A 20382-nucleotide genomic window follows, 5' to 3' on the forward strand; every position below is an offset into this window, starting at 1 on the left:
CACATTTCGAAGCAGTAAATCAATAAATTGAAATCTAAAATAACGTTTTTTAAAATCTAATCTCATTTGAACGATGCGTGGCCTCCTCGTTCTGTGCTTAACTTATCCCCACAATCAAGGGTTTGTTTCAGGCGACTAAAAACTGGGCCGAGAAACATCAAAGCACCGACATAAGAGTGGTTCCGTTACGTATCTTTCTGCTGTGTAATGTTCTTGCTTATTAAATATAATCAATACCAAGGAACGTAGAGGGCTCAGTACGAAACGGCAAAATTTTGGGAAAAATAAATGAAACTATCATACCCTGTGTATTGAGAATCTTAACTTCACTCTTAATTTGTTCATTTACCTTTCTTCACAAACTCTGTTCAGGATCTAGTTTCAGCGAAGGGAGCTAAAAAATTTCTCATTTTGTAGAAATTTCTGAAAAAATGTTAATACTGATGTCCGATGTGCCTTGATAACCTCATATTGCCCATTTCCTAGTTAATTTATATTTTCTTCGCTTATCTTTATCGTTAGCATTACATTCTCTTCGGTACGCCTCTGATTCCAGGGAGATAATGCTGGAACTTTCATTTTTTGCTTAAACCAATTACGACAAATTTGAGGATCAGCATCTTCTGATCCTAGCACAGCGCCGTGTCGAAAATTTCACATTTTGGAGAGGAACCTGAGAACATTTAGATCCTGCAAACAGTGCCAAAGCGTGTTCTTAAGGAGTATCTGCCTTTTTTAGTCTCTCGAACACAATTTTTTTGAGTCAAAGTTAAAAGTTACCACAGTTTAAAAGAACTGAAATTGATGATGAGGCTAGACTTTCACGGAGTTATGACCTATTTTTGGGCCAGTGGTTCAAAGTTTTTGGAAACTTTACCAAGAGTATATCCATGGGTTTGTTGAAGTAACGACTAGTACTGGTCAGTTTTTGTGGTGGCCATGGAAATTACCTCCCGGGTAAAGTTGTCGGTATATTTATTTAATAGCCGTAAGGAAGAGTTAATATTATAAATGTGAAAAAAAATCCAGGGCAAAAGTTATCGGCCATTGGGTTTTTCTGTTATATTATAATAAAAACACTTACAAAATGCAAAGAAAAAATATGTCTGAAAATATTCCAATAAATCGGTTAAACGCAAAAGCAAGCGGGATTGCCTTGTTTGTGTTGTAAGGCAAGGAAGGTTCCAAATGATCCAGTTGTGACGATTGTCTCTCCACTTTGCCTGAATTTGTTGAAGATCTTTTAGTTACTCTTGTCCTGTATATACGATCAACAGTAATTGGTCGGGTGTCTTATCGGTCTTAGTATAATTCGTTCTATTGTTTGTATATGTTATTTTTTCTGTTGCATTTTCCCTCACTATGTGTCTCTAGTCTAACAATGCAGATAGACTTATCTTCTTGTTGTAATTTTTGTACTCATCCCTTCACCTTTATACGTGAACGATCAAAAATTTTTGCCCGTTTAGTAACTTCTATTCCCTCATTTCGAACGTGTCTGGTGAATTTCAGTTTTAATCGACTGTTACTCTTAAGCCTCAGTACTTGGATCTAAAAACCAAGTGGGAAGAAATTCAATTTAATGACAAAGTACTACAAAACAACATACAATTACCAATTAATGCCGCACGTCTAAAAAAATGGTTTGAACAAGAAATTCATCAACTATGATATAAGAGTCCTCTAGTCGCAATACCTAAAATAAACCCTAATTACGTCTCACTAATGGCTTTTTAATGGGATTCTGCATCTATGTGTTACATGAGTTCTCTGTACCCAACTTCTTTATGTGGAAATATTGAAATTCGGCTTCGTTAAAATATTTTCTTGTGTCTTGGATTATGGCACCAGCGCCGCAGGTACCGAGATTGAGTTCCGATTATGTATCTGAAATAATTATCTAATCGGTTAATTACGATAAGCTCGGGCTTAAGCGTGTAAATTTGGCTCCGAATTTTTGAATATAAGATAAAGATCCGGGGATAATCGAGGCGAAACATGGAAACATGTAGATTTATGCGGATCATTTGAATTTTATCACGATCTTTCATAGATTTTAGTAAAGTTTTAATGGGCGTGTACCGCTCTTAATTACTGTGTCGGTCCTTTAAGAAATATTGCAAATTTATTCTTATTACAAAGCCCAGTCAACCATAGTTAGAGATAACAATCAAAGACCAGAAAAACATCGAATCAATAGTAAACAAATAACGCGTAAGTACTAGGAAAAGTATCGTTGCTAACGGAGCCTTAACCTTCTTGTTATGACACTGGAAGACTTTATTAGACGGTAATACCACACACATGTGTTTCGAACACTTGCGTCTGTCCATCAATCGTGCTTAACACACTTCATTTAACACCACTTAAGAAGGCGCATCTAAGAAGACACTAATGTTAATTTCACACTAATGTTAACGATCTGTTTTGTTTGTTTTTAAGAGAAAAAATTCGCGCTCATAATTAAAAAAGGAACTTCAAAGGAGGCTGATAAGGTGAAAAATTAGGCGCAGTTATGAAGCAACCATCAAAAATTCTACTCCATTTTATTCACGACTTCCAGCGGCTAATTATCAAATTCACCCCTTCGGGGGGCAACTTAAAAGAAGGTTATCTTAAACTTTGTTTTTACGACGGACTCGTAAAAAGTCGCTTCCCTCGAGCAAGCATTTCAAAAACAGTATCCCTCATTTCACTAATTACTTTGTATCCCCCGTTCTGTCTTTGTCATTTTTTACCATCCACTCCAGATGTCTTTGGAGGAAATAATACTGTTTTTCTGCCGGCAAGCGCGGATCAATGATTTAGAAAAGTCGTGTCGTGTTTAGCTCTTATTACGAAGGTTTCGAGGAGATTTTGGGCACTTTTAAAGTAAATAAAGCCTGCCCTGAAGAGATTTAACATCGGAGGACAATGCACGGCAATTGGAGGCGTGGCGGTACCGGCTTGAGAACAAATTGTTTGTGGCACAACAAAAGAGAGGAAAGTTAACCGGCTAAAGCTGGACGTAATTAGGGCTTCTCACGATATGTCATCGCTTCTTGTGCTTTGGCAAAACGATCGTTAATTGCAAATAATTATAACAAGGTCTCACCTGGCAGTAAATGATGATGAAAGTAAAATTTTGACCAGCAGGTTTCGATTTGTGGTCTTTTTTGGAATCCTTTCGCAATTAGCATGAATCAGCATAAATTAATATCACGTGATTTCGAAAAAAGTTTGTTCCCCATTATGTAACACACGGAGATCCCCATTTGCGCATATGAAATTTTTCTTGTGTGCCTTCTATGTGCGCCCTGTTTCAATTTACGCTCATTTAATATCCACGCGTGATCAGTACAAATTTTTGGTAACGCAGAGCTGACTTTGGCAGGTTCGATAAGGGTTGCGATATCGGTTAAATTAGAAAAGGCTGCAGTTTCTAGTGCCCTTTAGGGCTAAATTATCAAGAAGTTGTTAACTTTCACGTGAAACTAGTTTCCATATAAACAAAGAATTTAACCAATAATAAGGCTCTCTGAGAACGTTCCCATGGAAATGAACTTGCAGTTAATGCACAAAATTTACCTAAAATACCGATGATGGAACTTGTCGGAAAATATACACGGTGACCCGTATAATGGCCATTGATATACATATATTTAATGCAAAAAGAAATTGGCGTTTTTTACGTCATTTTAATCCCCTTATTTATAGAATTCACGACAGTTAGGTAATAGCTCTTTCTGTAACCAGTTAGGAAATGCATAATTTTATCTAACGAGTGAGATTCTGCGGGACGAGCGAGTTTCCGCAGCATGACACGAGTTACATAAAGTAACTTTTACTAGTAACTTTTATAAGCGATATTTCCAAATTTTCCTGTACGTTGAAGAAATCGCAAGAAATTGGCACATATTTGTAATAATTGAGTCGGTGATGGATGTAAATAATTTAGATTCCTTGATAATTTGCCTGATAAAAAAATATATGCTGCTCCGTATAAAAAGTCTTTACTCTGTTTCTCCCATTTGCTGCAATCTCTAGACTGAGCACAAAAAGACCCACTTTTATTCCTAGTAACATAATCCACTACTAATTGAAGAAGGTTCTTAAAAAATGCCATTTTAACTTTAATTTCTTCGTCTCTCTGAGCTAATTTGTAAAAAAATGTCAATCGTTTTTTTTATTAGTTACTTTTGCAGTGTGCAACTGATTTTGCAATTGCGAAATTCTAAATATTACCTTTAATTGAAACACATGTTCTAGGTTCACATTTTCTTTAAACTCATTAACGTACACAGTTAATTTCTCAGGAACACTTTTTCTCATAATTAGGACTTTTAAAAGAGTCTCAATAAGTCTTTATTAATAGTTTCTTCAACGTGCCACTCATTTTGCAACCTATAAATTACCGTAAATATTTTTAATTGAAGAAGAGTCTTAAAAGACGCCTTTTTTCTTAACTCATTGGCGTATACTATTGCGTGTGTGGCTTAAATTTATTGAAATGAAGTGCTGAAAACCTCCAAAAAGCTAAAACTAAGAACTACGAGGCAAACTTACAAAAAAGTAAATAAAGTAAGCGAAATGGAAGTATAGATAAATATAAAATGAAAAATTGCAGGAACCTACTTATTCTCCCCTTCTCAAGTTCGTAGACATTACCAACTTTTAAGTTTTGCACGAATACTTAGGTACTTTGAAGTTTGAAGAAGGAGCATTGGAAAATCAAGTAGAGAGTCTGAGGAAAGTTATCACACCGAGCAAAATAAATTCATTAACAAAACTGAAGACAAATATTTTTGAAAATTTATTACTCTTCTCAGTCCCTTGGAACTTTCCTATTTTTAATTTACGAAGTATTAATTGAGGTGATTTGGAGCAAAATCCTGAGCTACAAGGTAGGTAGAGAACCTTGGGAAAAGATGCTGTGTAAACACCACGTTGACTTTAGTTAGACTCGCTGAAGGGTTTTAGTCTAGAATCAAGGGAAATGCAAATTTTGCAATTTCCAGAGATTAAATTGAAATACTTATGTATGACTAATTCACTGTTTCCGTTAAAACGTGATTTTATAATGCACGTTGGTTCGATATTTGTTTATTTTTGAAAGTAAAATTGGCGGCCGACTCTTCTCCTTCTCACGCTTGATTCTTCTTATTCTATGTCACCGATTATACATATATTTTCTGATGTCAGAAGTGAATTTATAGAAAAAATAATCGCTAGAGTTGCGATAAAGATATCAGAAAATTTTTTAGGGCTCCATCGCCTTCTTTTTAAGTCTCGCGCCCTTATGGAGCATGTTAGGACAGATATTCATAGGAACGTTTTATCTTACTTTGACCTGAGAAATAGTCTCTAAAATGATTCCCGGACGCTCTGCGTGAGGCTAATTTTTTGCATTGCAAAATAGCATATTAGGTACTCATATATCTCTCTTTTCAAAGAAATTGTATGGATTTCTAGGCTGAGGTATTTGTTGAATTCTGATGTGATTTTTTTTCGAGCACTTATCTCTCCCTCTCAGAAATGTCAGCTTTCCTGGAAGCGCATTTTCTACATGTTTTCTCTGATAACGTCCAATTAAAATAAGAATTTTCCTGTAGCTACGCCTCTGAAATCGCTTTAAGGAAGCCGAGTAACGCAACAAGCGAAATGCCTTTCATTCAGTTTATACTTCGCTAACAGGCAAGGAGTCTGACAAACTGAACCGTTCTTCCTGCACGCGGATTTAATGGTTCTTTCTTTCTTTTTTTGCGTCAAGTCTCGGACTTAAATCGCATTTTAATTATTATAATTCCTGCCACAGCAGCCTGTACGCAAGTACGGTTTTTGCGATACGCCCTATTAAGTCATCAGATACAAGAGAGAAAGGGTCCATCCAGAATTAAAATTTATAATTAAAGAGCCCGGAAAATGACACAAAGGTATTTAAAACATCTGAATGGCAAATTGGCGTACCCGACGCTGGCACAATAAAGCTTATTAAAATTTACCTCTTAATTAAACCGAAATTTCGCCCTTAAGTTTGCCTTTCGATGTTTAATTGAGGCTGGAGGCGGATTTGAGGCGGAAAGGACAAAAAAATTTGGGTCAAGGTTTTTCAATTTAATTACCTTTCATGTTTATGTAACTATGTAACTCATGTGGTGCACCGGTGACTGCTAAACAATGTGTCTTGTAATAATTAACTGAAAGGCAATCAAACGTCGGATTAAAATGTTGTTATCTGTCAATAGCGGCCAGTTACGCGGATTCATCAAAATCAATTACTACTAATAATTGTTTATGTTCTGAAGCTTGATCTCATTACGCGACACGCCCTTACAAAGGCAATTTACCTCACGGTTAAAATATCTGAATCTCGAGACTATTGAAGAGAATTTATAAACATGTCCTCAGGGTCCGCGATTTGATGAATAAAGACGCCGGTTTTCTTCTATTCTATCCGAGACAAGTTGATAAATTAACGTTAATTTACACGTTAAGGCTAGTGGCTGCGATATTTGAACTGAAAATTGCCACACTTGAAAAACTTGATGATTACTCAAAGTAGCTTATTGGAAAAGCTGAAAAACACAAAATGAAGTGTGTAGGTAATAATCTTCTTGTGTATGCCTTATAGGTTTATAATGGAGCTTATACTGGTTATGGAGGACTGTACAGTCGCAATGGCATTAAATGATATAGGATTTTGAGTGGTGATCAGTTTTTCTTATTTAATTATAGATCACGGGAGGTCCGTTAGCTTTCACGTAGGAAAATGAAAGGTTTTGCATATTGATGATTACAACGTCAAGAAAGGATTTATTTTCTAGGAATCGATATCGGAGAATAATGAAGTTGAAAATTGGTCAGGCAAAAGGCGTACTTTTTTAATGTGCTGCCTTAAGGTTCGTTTTCAAGGCCCAAGTTCAAAACGAGCATTAAAGTTACGCCGAAAAATATTATTCCTTAGCGTGTTTTACTCGATATAAACCGCCAAAGCAATTATCAGCTTGTGGAAACAAGTTTATATTGCTATACAACTTCAAGGGAGTATCTCATCTTACCGCGATGTGCAAAATTTAATTTTGTTGACTATTCGAATCTAACGCGACAGTGATAAAAACCATGACTATGTATCAGTCTACAGTCATTATTTCAGTAGTTACGCCGCTTTTAGATGAGCTTTGGTTCTAGTCAGGTTTCACTAATTGTGGAAATTTAATCGGAAAATTGCTTGGTGCAAGTTACAGCACATTTTCCATTTTTTTTCCAATTTTTTGCATTGACGTAGTTATTTAATTGGAGGTCAAAATTTACCTTGCATGTACAGCAGTTTCAAATTCAAAAAATAATTCTACCTGCAACATTTTATTCCGTAAAAAAATTAGGCGAGGAACGCCTGGAAACCTTAAACAATCACTGGGATCGGGACCAATCCAGAAAAGAAAATCCTAAAATCTCTCTAATATTTCAACAAATTCTAACTTACAAATCATTACAATTTTTTTTTAAATTTAATTTGTATTAATGTGTTAATAACAGACTTCAAAAATTGCAATTAAAATCTTTATGAAAACATTTTATCTACCTTAAAATCACGGAAATCGCTAGAGATGCACTAAAATCTCCGAAAATTCCCTAAAGAATCCGATCTCCAAAATTTTCTTTCATTCTTTCTTTTCGTTTAGATCTCTTTCCTTCTTGAAATTCATTACAAAAGGCAATAATAAAAAAAAATCAATTTGGAAGAACCTGCAATGCTGACGAAGTGCCTGAAAGTTGAAATTAAAAAGAACTCGTATTTTTAAAACGTCTTTAAAACTCTTATGAGGATTGCGAAATCTCTGAATATCTCCTGAGGATTCGAAAGAATTTACATTCGCGGTAAAAAGTAAATTATTAAATCAAATTTTAATGTCTCATATTGAGTATTCTTATTTCCACATACCCATAATCTATCATTTATGACACATTTTCTTGAATTCAGAAAGTCAATTTCTTCGTGGCAGTTCTGTTTGTATTTTTATTAAGTGAAAGTAGTATTGAAATAAAGTTTCAACGTGTATCCGGTAATACTCGCATAGTGCATTCAAGGTAAGAAAATACTCAAATAAATGGTCGTTACTTTAATTAGTTTTTCCTTCAATTGAACGTTTTATTACTCCTGATTCTCCCTATATTTTCAATTTAAACGCATTTACTTAATGTCAACAGCGGATTTAGATGTTCCAAGCACGGATTCACTTTTTCTGTGTGTAGTTAACTGAAAATTGATAGAACTCTCCAAAATTCCTTTTGGATTTTCCTCGAAAACCCCGAAAAACTAATTAAAAGATCAATATCATAAAAAAATAATCAGGTTAATTTGGGTATCATAGGGATCAGAATTCGATCCGGACTGGAAGTGTTGGCTTTATTTCCATATCATGTTTAACGCGTTGTCTTCTTCGAGGTAGTTAGCTTGATCTCCATTGGTGGCCTTTCAAACATTCTTCGAAATATTTCATTAAGCACACACCACAAAGCGCCGAAAGGCCCCAAGTACTTAATATTCCTTTCTCTAATTAGGCGGCTTAAGACAAGCACTTAATCAATTTCCCCTCATCTCAAAGAACTGAAGGCGAATATTATACAAAAATATCATTAGGAATTTGCATAATGAAATCGCCTATCTTTAAACTGGTTTAAAAGGGTTTGAAATTTACCGATCTTCTTTCATAATACTTTGTTAACATTGACAGGGATGTGATTGTTTCAATATGAAATATAGGGATTCATTTATGGCAAATAGCCTTTAGATACGAGAGAACCGCTAACCTTGTTAAACGATTTCTGGACACAAAAAAATAATAAAGAAAGATAGAGAAAATTAAATTTTATGAGACTGTAATTAAGCCGTCAAAAATGCTAACGCCGAGAGTCGAAGCGTATATAAGGGGATTATTATCAGTTTGGCATGATTGCCATCGGCCATCTTCCTAATGGTCCGGGTCTTCTTAATAATCTTAAAATGTTGTTGCTTACAAAAGATGATTGTACGGGTTTTTATGAGAGTGGCGACAATATTTAATTCATCAACAAAGAAGAGGGATAATTAGTTTTGTGTAGGAACGTGCATATCGGGGAGGCAAAAATTGAATTTGCCCCTTTGACAAAGCCGGACGCGAAATTTAAAATGAATTCGGCAGGAAGGAGAAAAAGTGTAACGTTTTTTGCTTTGGGCCGAAGAGTGTTGGTTTGGCGGTGACCGAAGAGAATCAGATCGCATCTAATCGGAAATTGATGGGTGATTGTGTCTGCAGCAGAGGCATAAGATCATAAGAAACGTTTGAGATTACCAATATTCTCCTAAGTCGAGCGATATAAAAATTGCGAAAATGGTGTGAGGTATTCATTCGTTCAATCCTTGTTTTGAAGATCAGCATTACGGACATAATGAGGTCTTTGGCGGTGTCTGGTACAGTGGTCTACTTTACAAATTATACAAACTTCAGATGCTAAAATACCTGTTTCATATTATCAAAAGCTACTGAAAAACCGACAACTAGAAACACGATTGACGGCAGTTTTTCTTTCCCCTTTTCTTTCTCCGAAACAAGGACTCCCACAGGGATCCCCGCTTTCACTCTTCCTTTATAATGGATTCTGCCATGATATATATATACAACCATAGCGCAAGGACAAAAACATATAGACAAAACTTCATACATATTGCAATATGCTGACGATACTGCAATTTTTGCACATAACAAAGCGACTGAGAAAGCGGTAGAAAGGCTTCAGGCACAAAGGAGCATCCACAGAAAACACTACCAACTACTATAACTACTTGGGAGTGACAAACGGCAAAAAACCCAAATTTACTAAACACGTTCGAAATTCGAGATTTACGGTCGCCGACTGGCAAAGATAAAGAGTAGTATAGTCGGTACAAAAACTGCAACAAAAATATATATGTAGATACGTCTCTGTGCCGCTGTTAGGGCACGGGCACATGCTGAGGACAAAATCAACTGAAAAAACAATACAATTAAACAACAGAACAGATTGCGCTAAGACTGAATGCAAAGGTAAGGCACCGTACTGTAGTTCATCTAAAAATTGAAGAAATTAGTCATCACGGTAGGTCACAAAAAATGGGTCAGAGATAAACATGCATTGCGATTACAGAGGTTCAAAATGTCGCTGAACGGTCAAAATCAAAACCGCATTCGCCATATACGTATATATATTATTTTTTTATTTATTTGCTCAGGCTAATCTGTTACATTTGGTCAGAATAACTGGTATCAAATTCAGAAACATCATCACTGCTATTATTATTTCTGGCTTGGATAATGAGGGGCTCTATTATCGTGTTAATAAAATTATCCATGCTTCACATTCGTTCCTCTTCTTTTAAGGCTTATTTTATTACATTTTGCCATGACACAGGCGTAACTTGGCCCTGTGATGCTGCGGATGGCTACGTAACTCACTTTCAGAAATAATCGAACTATCAGGTGCATGCAAAGAAAGATTTTATTTGCGAGCCCTATCGGTACCTGAATAAATTCTTGACTGAGCACTAATAAAACAACCGGCATTCATTAGGGCTCTCTATTAAAAAAGAACTGTGCATGAAACGCACATTAAAAGTTATGATTAATAAGGTCTCCTAACATTTTCTATGTATTGGACCACTGGACGGCTTATCAGGCATCTAGATTTTTTTGTGTGGCCTATGGCAATGACTAATTTCTTCAACATTTGGATAAACTATAATTCTCGACGAACGCAGACACGTGAGAAGAATGACTAAGAAACCGCAACAAATTTCGGGCAAGATGGAAAGGCAACCGTCACAACTGGACCATTCCGAACCCTCTTTGCCTTAGGAGACAAACAAGACCCTATTGGAGCTCCAGTGGAGCATTTCCAAACGTATTTTGTCTTTTTCCCTTTCTTCGCATTTTGTAAATGATTATTTATGCGTAAATGTATGAAAGTGCCTTTGTGTGTCACATGGGAGCGGAAAGACCATATGGTCGATAGCCTTTCGCTCTGGAAATAGTGTTTATATACGTTGTTATAGATTACATATGTGATCACATTATACATATGTAAAAGAGTCTCCATTTAAAACATCCATCCTGCATTGTATTATGTTTTACATAATTTCACGAGAGTCTGTGGCCCGAAACTCTAGCCCGAAAGTTATCATTTTTGTCTCATCCCTTGGAAGACTTACGGCCCAAAGGGAAAATCCGAAATTTAAATATTCAGATAAGAGAGTCCCTGGGCCGCAGTCCTAAACAAGCACATTTTTCGATAATTCGGCCTCAGTTTAGTCCAGAGTCTTTGCTCAAACAACCCGATTTCGCATATTATTACTTGTGAAATATACAGAGCAGACGGGGCCGCCTTTGAGATTTTATTAATTAAAAACGACAACAAGCGGAGCCAAGGTGTTAGACATCGGAATCGTCATCAATTAGTAATCGTACACTCTTATCGCGATTTCGTCTGTTTCGAATGAAAAGGGGGCGATAATTAAAGATGCCTTGGGAACTCTCTCTCTGTCTCTGTGTATATCGTCAAAGTTGCTACGGATGCTGGCCGTCCGCTGAAGAATTAAAAATCGAGGGCAACAGCAAAAAAGATAAACAAGGAGGACCAATCAGGGGCTCGGGAAGGACAGGTGGCAGTCGCGGCGACTCCGGACTTGTTTTATAATCACTCTTCTATGCCATGGACCGAGATCAGTGGCGGAGTTCTACCCACACACCTGAAGGTTTCATATCATTATCTCTTCTACATTATCTTCAAGTAACGGTTTCGCTCGTAGCCACATAACAGTATAGGCAACGTCAAAAAATTTTTGAAAAGAGGCGAATCCTGCTACAGTACAATTTAGCCTGATCGCACACCCGAGGAGCAAGAGACATAAGACATGCACACGAGACCTTCAGTAGGGTTACTTGGTACGCTGTTTGGAGACACATTGTGAATATCAATTGACTCCACCTGGACGTAGTACCGAGTATCGCAGACCAGAACAACTTTTTCCTACGTTCCTCTGGTGGGAGATATTTTGTTCATCAGCATCAGTAGAATTTACCGCATGCTGCATACAGCATGTTCACGTTATCTCATGCCTACCTAAGTCCAGTCGCGCACCAGAGATACATGAGGTATAAGAGATGCACACGGGATTTTCAGTAGTGCTATTTGGCATATTGCTATGGGGCAAATCGATCGAATTCAAGCGAACGTAGTGCGATGTATCGCATACCAGAACAACTTTTGCCTACATTGCTTTGGGGGCATTACTCTGTGTGATCTCAGCAGCAGCAGTATTTACTGCGTATTTTACGTTGTAGGTTTCATGTCCCATGCATCTCTCGTTTATGAGGCCCACCTAAGCCCGAATAATACCAGAAATGTATATCGTCCTGGTACTCTGACACATAAGACAGAATTCGTCTGGTAGGCCGAACAGCTTTATAACCATTGCATCGCAAGCGTTGCATGTACCAACCAGGTAAACATTATTGTTTTGAAGGTCATCGCTTGAATTTGCTTGGACTATAGATGGACTTCAGCCGCCCCAATTTTAGATAAAATATACAAGAACTTGGTGGAAAAGTCACATTTCATTTTGTTGCTCATAGCGTTCGCATTTTGCTGTTTTCAGCGGGTGAGTGAGGCTAGAGGTGGGGTCCAACGCACCAAGGACGCACCAAAATCTGGGTCAAACCCGAACGATTTTTGCATAATTTCATCAATAATTTTGTTCATTTTGGGGATTTTTTTAACATCGTGTAAACATAGCTGCAGGTCTCTAAAATACAATGAGGTAAAAAATATTGAAAAAATTATAGACCCAACATCTGTTCTTTTTGGTTGAAGGTTTTACGCCTCGACCCCCCTGTGGGGGCAACATGGATACCTTTTTATTTTGCTTCTAAACTCACTCTTAGATATGAGACCTGCGGGGCTAAATCGCACACAAAATGTGGAAAAAACATATTCATGGTTTGTTACTAAAAATGCTTTAAATAGCTCAGTTAAAAAATAAATGTTGCTTAGCGAAATAGAGGGGCATACTTTAAGAGCTGATTTTACATTCGAAAATATGAAGAAAAGGTGGTATACCTATGGGTCCGTAAAAACTTCCTAAGAGAGTTACGGCCCTTCGAAAGCGGCCTCCAAGAATGCGGAATGGCGTGCGCAACCGGGGAGGAGTTTTATTACTTAACATATTTCGGTATCCTTTAACTTTTATGACAATTTGAAATCCCAATATGAATTCTTGTTAAAAATTACATAAAAAACGTACTCTTGATAAATTGTCGCAAAGCGAACCGTTTAAGAGATATGCCGTTTCGAAGGAAACATTACGAGATGAGCAGCTGAAATTGGGTAGTGAAATTGTCTTGCAAAACAAAACTTACTTTTTGATAAAAGATATGAAACGATAACAAAGTTTAAAAAATCAAGTCCAAAATGAAAAAAAAAATGCACTATCCAGTTATAGCTTCTCACCTTGCAATGTTTCCTTTAAAGCGGCACATCGCTTAAACGGTTCGTCCTACGACAGTTTATCAAGAGTACCTTTTCTATGTAATTTTAGGCAATAAATTATATTTCGATGTTAAATTGTGATAAGGGTTAAAGGACACGGGAATATGTGAATTAAATGTAGCTCCTCCCCTAGTTCCGCATTTCTTGGGGGCTACCTTCGAAGGGCCGTAGCTCTCTCATGAGACTTTTGCAGACCTCCGTTTACCCCAACTTTTCTTCATACTTTCAAACGTTAAATCGGCTTTCACAATATGTTCCCCTATTTCATTTACACCCTCCATGGTATAGATGTGAACGTACCTAAAATATTTAACGTTTAACGAAAAAGGACGTACCACAAACGCACCTATTCCACGCTCTTAGATCAACGGCGGTCAAAACCTTTATGTTTTCCGGCGCCGTTCTGTAAACTGAGTCTCACCATAGCTGAGTAGATGAGTGGACTTGACGTTAATGGTTACTTCTAAAGGTTTAAAATATTATGTTATCGATTGGAAACGGGCCTACATGGCAAAATTCAAAACTCAAAACGTTATCAGAACGTCCTCAATTTGCATGGAAATGTAGTAATTGAGTTATGGAGTTTCAAACGCCAAAGGGAATGCAAAATTGCAAAAATGTCCACAAATTGCTAGCAATCTCTTCGAAATTGCTATAGCAAATTTATTCTCAAAATATTCGAATGAATAGTAAAAGTCAACCATAATGTGAAATAGGTGTCTAATTCGAAAAAGTTGAGTTGTGAGGTCCGGAACGCGCTCCAAACCTAAAAAGGTCGACTCAAATTATAAAATTTGCAAAAAACTCGATTCACTCACAAACTCATAAAAAACACTCTGTTTTAAATATATTCTACACGCTTGAGGCGAATTGTTAATGCTTTTTTTAATTGTTACGCCTCGGGGGATAACTGGGGAACAACGCCTCACACGCCAGTATAAATTGCTGGTGTGCTGGAATTGCACAGTATTCTAACTTAAACTAACCGAAAATAACATCCACCCCTTACTAAGAACTCGGGTAAACTCCTCTCGAATGTGTGATAGGTCCATATTTAAATCGCGCAGAGAAATTCCCGTATTTCCCTTAATTTCCCTACCTACAAAAGTAGCTCTTAGAAGAAGCCCTTTTCTCAACTGTTCTCTATAAATTTAACGCTCAACAACTCTACTTAGCCCAAATCCGACAATGAGACGTAAAAGTCTACTCTACAAAACTACATAATAAACACGCCATCGCACCTTCTTGTGCTGTTTCCATAAGAATGTTTATCCAGCCGACACACCTATTTGCCTAATTTAAATCCGGGAGTAAAATTAATTAATCCTGGCTGCCCGCTAGGGATATGGACGTAAAACAAACAAACAAAGCCCCGGTCTTCCTCAATATAACCTTCCTTAGGATTAGGGATAAAGGACCTCTTCATATGCGAGTCGGAGCTACACCATGCTCCGAGGCCTTTTGATTTATGTTATATGTGCGCCCGTTTGTTCATGTTTGTAGCCACTTCTCTGTTTGATTATAGTTGAAAAGTTTGTTGATTATTGCCCCTTTAATCAATTGATGTAATTCTCTGGGGGTTGTAATAAGGGATTTGTCGCCCTTCAATCCACCGAGGGCCTGTAGTTTTAGAAGGACCAGCTCATTGGGGGCATTAAGCTCGAATCATTTTATTTACACGTTATTGATTTCCCCTGAGAACCATATCTGCCTTGTCATACCTTGTTGGGAGGAACAAAACAACATGTAATGGAAGCCGTTGCATATACGTCAAAGAACCAATTATCTTTTGTGCAGCGGTACCATCCTTAACTAGGTTAATTGCTTCCCATAATATATATTGAGAAAATTTAAGTATTAATCCCTGTGAGCAAATAAAAAACGCCTCAAAGATTGCGTTGAGAGAAACGTTAGGAAAGCAATTCCATACGGAAATGGAACATTTAGTAGTTTCTCCCTCTCGCATGTCAGAAATGATTACGTGTGACTCTACACGCGATGTATCATCGTGTTTTTAAGAGAAAAATGCGCTGGGAATTATGCTTTTATGTTATTTGTTCTCTGAGGTCGGACAGACGTCGAAAAAATGCATTATTGAGTGGACTCTAAGTGCTGCCTTAATGGAATAATTCCATGCATTGGTTTGGATTCAAAAGCACAAGTTATGCAATTTCCGTGTTCAACCAGGAAAACAACACTCTGCCAGATTACATTCTGCACCGTTTAGGGGATCGTTGCATTGTTGTTTGGTTAATTTAGTTTGGAAGAATAAAAAGATGTGGATCCTCGATGCAAGGACTAAAAGGTCAGTCACACATTCACACACAAATTAGAACATTGTATCCAATATGCCGTAACTAAGCTCGTTATCGCACTAGTGCTAATTTGATATGTTAGGAGTTGTGTTATACCAGCCCCTATAATGAGTTAAGTTAATTTAGTTAATTTTGACTCAGCTCTACGCCACACTTGGCTGTTGTTAGATAAGCGTTGGAGCATGCATGGTAGGTGCAGTTCTTCCGTGAATTCTTAAGCTTCTGGAATTCTGAATCCAAAGACCTCCAGTAGTTAAAAGATAATCTCGTTACGGAGTATTGTCACGTAGTTGAACTACTTACATATGCAGGGTCTCCGTTTCTGGAACTCGACATTGGGGATTTCGGTAACCATAAACGATGCGAGGTCGGTTAAATTGCGATAAAGCTGCTCAATTTTGGAGCTCAAGAACAAGTCGTTTTAAAATTTGAAAAACTCCTATGACTTTCAGAGGAACTCGAAAAAGCTGAAATTTTGAAAAAATTGTTTTATTTTTTTCCTCAGTATATTTGGTGAGATAACTGAAAATGATTGACACTTTATCGTTGCAACTTTTCCTTTTTTACCATGTGGCAGGGTCTTATTTGAAACCCTACGTTTCGCTTCTCGGCATCCATCATCAACTTTATTTTTTATTATGTTTCACATGTTACGGGCCAATTTTGCAGGTTGGTGGAAACATCAGAAATCCCATTATTGCAAAGAATCCCTTGAAAGTAACATCCGTACCTTGAGTGAGATATGTTAGAAATTTTTGCGATTCATATCGAGATGTCCAAGTTATTTCGAAAACATATTTCCAGCAGTGTCCAGAAAGTTCATAATCAACTCAAAATTGCTTCCTATTCCTTCATACAAATTTAGCCGATTTTTTTTTCTCAGCCTAAAAGAAGCGTTCATAGGCCAAATAGGAGTGAAATAGAAATTTTATAGGCGATGAGGAAAATGCTCTTCGAAAATAATAAAAGGAACTCTGCATTAGATTCAATATAATCCTTCTTCTTCTAAATAGCTAAGATGATGCTGCGAACATAACGCTAGGAGAGTGGCTGGTTATTTGTATGAAATATTTCCCGGTAGAGTCGTTTCAAACAATGATGACTTACGTTAGCCGGCACGTTCACCAGATCTTTCCCTGTTAGATTATTATTTATGGATGTGAAAGGCTACACTCATAAATCTGTATCCACCGAAATTAATAAGCAGCGAAGGAAAATCATCACAACTTTGAAGATCAAAATAAGAAAGTGGGATGTTTTAAGATCAATGGAGACTTTACAAAGACACAGAACTGTGCTTGGGGGTGGAACAGGTACCCTTCGAGCAACTCTTATAATTTTCTTTTATAACTCGTTTCTTATTTTGTTACTTCCAAAACCGCAAAAACAAAATTTTTCATACTTCCACCAAACTGCAAGACTGAACCTTAACATGTGATGTATCATCGTAATCAGAAAAACAGCTGCAGTTTAGAAGTGTTATTGTATACTATTTGTATCAATTAAGACGACCGTTTGCACTTAAAAAATCCTCCTGGGTCCTCTCATCTAGACCATCAATGATCCCATATTCGAATCTTCTGACAGGTATGATTGTATTTGTTTCGATTACAGGAAACCCCAAAAGTTGATTGACTCCCTATTTGAGAGCGTATAATCAATTTCCTGCAGTCTCGAAACCAATCTCGTGCTTTTGTGCCCATCGTTGGAGCGTATCTTCGAGCCGCTTTGAATTTTTTTCTCGAGCATAAATTATTCTATTTGGATTCAAATTCACGTGTCAAAATCTTTTCAGTTGGTTTGGCCATGTAACATCGTCCGTCGCTCTTATCGTGAAACTGTACACTAATTTTTAATTTTGTATCTTCGATACTAGATCTTATCACCCATCAACTTCTATTACTATTGAACATCCGACCGGAGTTATTCACATCAGGAATTCGCTTTGTTCTTTCGGTACGTTTCGTTGTTTCACGATTTTGAGACAGAAATGTGAAGATGCTGCCGCCTTCGCCAGGGAAACTGAGCAGGAAACTTGCTTCCTGCTACATGATTACAAACAGGCTGCAATCAACATCAACGTCTTCAATGATGCTGATCAAGTTATCATCATATCGAAGCCGTGCTGGCACTTAACAAAAGTTACTTACATAGATATCATCTCTGGTTTTTCAATCATCCGGCCGCTGTTTGAGGTCGATTCACAATGGAAAAAGACGCCGAAACAAAGGGTACCATTGACTGACGACTTGATGGACGATATCACTTTTTTTATTATTTTGTTTCGTGTCGGGGTACTCATTTTTTGCTTCATCTCCGGTACCACTAACGTGCGGAAGATGATCTAAAACGTCGGTGCCTACCTGTTGCGCTTAATGCCTACCTGAAACGATTGTTACACCTGACGAGGTAATAAGCGAAGGGATGGGGCCAATGAGGTTTATTCAAAGAGTCAGCACATAACAGCTAAAAATGTGTTCCATATGTTTGAGGCAGATAGTTAATTTTGCCTTTAATTTTTTCCGTGAATAATGCCTGACGCGCAAGTATTCTCTACTAAATGCTATCCGGGAATAATTCACCCTTTACCAAGGACTCCTGCATCTCTTCACCATTACATGTTCCTATCCCTAGGAGGACATTTAGCGGCAGCGTATCATTCGGCAGAAATTCCCACAGTTGCACAACTGTTGACTGCCCAGAATCCAGCCATTGGCACAAACTTTCTAAAATACGTCGCTCCTTCTTGATTTTTCTTATAGAGCATTTTGAAAGCGGTTAAAGCACGTACAACTATAATTGACCGTATTCAGCAGGGGCAACAGTTGTGCAGCAGTTTTGCCTCTGAAATTCGGGGCAGAAATGAGGTGGCCCCTATTTAAAGGTGAGATGTCATTCAGCGGAAATTCCAATAGTTGTATGGCTGTCGATTCTATTAAACTAGGCCATTCGCAGGCTCAATAATTTCTGATGTGTGTTTGCGCCTATATCTAACAGTTTCGGAGTTATGGAGTCCCAAACCGGGAGTTACAACGTACGAAATTAATTTCACTCATAAGTTCCACCCTCTAACAATCAATGTTTTAGTGAGTTTATCAGGGGCGTAAGTTCCACTTAGAGCAAGAATCTGAGGGCATTTCATGGAACTTCTTCTTCTGACAACTTTGTCGCCGCCTTCATAGCTTCACCTTTAATCTTTAATAATTTATCTCCTTCGCAACACTTAGCGAAAAATTGTAAACGGTTTTATCACTCAAATCTTCGGTGCAACCGCGGTGAAGGAAATGAAAAAAGAAGTCTTTAAAAGATGTTTTTTCTTGGAACGGCTTCAGTCACGCAACCGGCAAACAGCAAGAAGCACTGTGTTACTTATGTTAGGAATGGTAATAATGAATATTTATTTCAGAGAAACTCGGGGTGTTTAATCCTGATTTAATGAAGGAAAAGACGCTATTCCACCATGGAAATGCGTGATAAACGGCCAGTTTATTAATTGCTGATAAATGCGTAACACACTGAAAAACTGAATGGAAAGTTGAGTTTTCAGTCACTGGGTTCTATTGTTGCATGTGGTTTCAAATTAATTCCACAGCGGTAAAAACGTTTTCGTCACCTACAGGCCGCGATCATTTCCCTCGAAATTAGATCTTTTTGCCTCATCATCATAACATGGTCGGGTGCTGACAGTGACACGATAAAACACACAACACTGGAAGCCGCATTCCTCGAGTTCAATCAGAGTCTAATTGAAAATATACCGAATGTACCAAACTTCTGTTCACAACGATGACTCTCCTAAATAATCGAATTAACAAATCAGCCTTCCTTCTGCGCTCACCTTGATTGAATCGGGTTTCGTTAAATAAGCACTACTAAATCAGTTCGTCTTTACACTGTTTAATAACCTCACACGTGTTTTATTTCTTGCCCTTAGAAAGTTTCCTATAATATCGCCATAATTATTGTACTCCACAAGTAACATTCACACCTCGAAATTATTTTTCTTCTTCGAGAGGCGGATGTTGAAAAACTCAAATGATATAATAGCATTGAAAGATTTCCCACAGCGTTTTTTCGGGCTTAAGAGCGTATCATGTGTTCGAGGGGTTCCTATGAGCTATGCTTGCCATATGCCTTAATGAAAGAAGTGACGGGCGAGATAGTCGAGAGGTTAAGGGGTCTTAGGTCTGCTGTGATTGCCGGCCTGGTGACAGGTTATTTGTTATTCCTATCGATAGAGCTGGTTCTTGCATAATAATTTTTGTATGTGCGGAAAGGCCACTGTTCTGAAAGCACTTAAATCAATGTACCGTAAAGGGCACCTGACAAAAAATAGGGGTTCTCACGATATTGGGTTATTTAAATTCAAATTATAGCTTAAGGCAGGTAAAGAAGGGACAGAAGCGTAATTATATGTGCCTACCTTTATCATCGCTGCTATAATTTTTCCACCATATTGATCTGAAGTTCAGTTTTGATTTCTTCCATTGCCCTCATTGCTTACTAATCGAAACTTAGTTGCCACTTT

Source organism: Euwallacea similis, chromosome 17, assembly GCF_039881205.1.
Source record: "Euwallacea similis isolate ESF13 chromosome 17, ESF131.1, whole genome shotgun sequence".
Lineage (NCBI taxonomy): Eukaryota > Metazoa > Arthropoda > Insecta > Coleoptera > Curculionidae > Euwallacea > Euwallacea similis.